Source organism: Notolepis coatsorum, assembly GCF_963971535.1.
Source record: "Notolepis coatsorum genome assembly, contig: SCAFFOLD_678, whole genome shotgun sequence".
Classification (NCBI taxonomy): Eukaryota; Metazoa; Chordata; class Actinopteri; order Aulopiformes; family Paralepididae; genus Notolepis; species Notolepis coatsorum.
Window position 1 is genome coordinate 89,543 of NW_028173809.1, and position 1,757 is coordinate 91,299.

Below are 1,757 nucleotides of genomic sequence, written 5' to 3' on the forward strand. Positions count from 1 at the left end.
TCAATCTAGATCCGATCTCGAAAATCATTGTGGAGGGTTGTAGCCAATGAGTGTGGCTTTCCAATGATACCCCAACTAGGTGAAAAACTAACACGCGAAAACAGGAAGAGAAAAGCAGCCGAATGAATTGAAGTCTATGAGAAAACTCAGTTTTTCTTTTGTACACAGTTTACCAAAATCACTCCTAATCACTCATTTCTTCAATGATTCAATGGATATTTATGGAATGTGGACATGTACTACATAAGGCTTCAGGCTATGGGTCCGTATGGATTTGTAAGCCATACCACCGTCTGGGGAAATACTACCTCTGGACTACTAACTACTACAGAAAAACTTGAGTAACTCAAGTTCAGACCTATGTTACCCTATTACGTTAGCACTAAAATTGTATTTCCTTTCTGGAATCAGAAACTTCAGAATGTCATCTTTCAAAATAGACCAGGCTCATGCATGTGCTATAAGTATAAAGTATGTTGTTTTGGTTTGCAAAAAAAGTATGCAGTCCTCAAAAACGAAAACTAAAATGGCCAGGGAGACTCATTGCAGGTTAAAATCCCTCATTAGGAAGAAGGGTTGGAAGGTACAGTGAGAAATGTGGTTCATGGTGCAGCACAGTCATCATCCAGAAGGCGACCTGTGTTTTCCTTTTCAAACTATTTCCCAGCAAAGTGCTTATTGTACGCCATAAATAATCTCAGAAATCAAAAAGTCACCGTATTTAACCCTTTCACTGCCACACTACAGATGGATAACCGTGTGGTAGTGAAAGGTTAAATAGAATCTCGAATGAGGAACTTTATAAGAAGACAGGCAGCTTGCATATGTCCCTTGAGATAAGGAGACGGAGGTTAAGATGGCTCGGCCATGTATTAAGGATGCCCAATGAAAGGCTACCCAAAGTTGCCTTGAGATGGACCCCAGTTGGGAAGAGAAAGAGGGGTAGACCAAAGAACACCTGGCGAAGGACAGTGATGATGGAGCTGAAGGAGATGAGTCTTTCCTGGGATGAAGCGCAGGCCAAAGCACGAGACAGGATTCAGTGGCAGTGTATGATTGCGGCCTTATGCCCCAACCGGGACAAAGAGGATAAGTAAGTAAGTAAGTAAGTAAGTAAGTAAGTAAGTAAGTAAGTAAGTAAGTAAGTAAGTAAGTAAGTAAGTAAGTAAGTAAGTAAGTAAGTAAGTAAGTAAGTAAGTAAGTAAGTAAGTAAGTAAGTAAGTAAGTAAGTAAGTAAGTAAGTAAGTGAAAGGTTAACCTTCTGTAGTGTGGTAGTGAAAGGGTTAACCCTTTGTAGTGTGGTAGTGAAAGCCAGGGTTAACCTTCTGTAGTGTGGTAGTGAAAGGTTGACCTTCTGTAGTGTGGTTAACCGTCTGTAGTGTAGTAGTGAAAGGGTTAACCCTTTGTAGTGTGGTAGTGAAAGCCAGGGTTAACCTTATGTAGTGTGGTAGTGAAAGGTTGACCTTCTGTAGTGTGGTTAACCGTCTGTAGTGTGGTAGTGAAAGGGTTAACCCTTTGTAGTGTGTTAGTGAAAGGTTGACCTTCTGTAGTGTGGTTAACCGTCTGTAGTGTGGTAGTGAAAGGGTTAACCCTTTGTAGTGTGTTAGTGAAAGGTTGACCTTCTGTAGTGTGGTTAACCGTCTGTAGTGTGGTAGTGAAAGGGTTAACCCTTTGTAGTGTGTTAGTGAAAGGTTGACCTTCTGTAGTGTGGTTAACCGTCTGTAGTGTGGTAGTGAACGGGTTAACCCTTTGTAGTG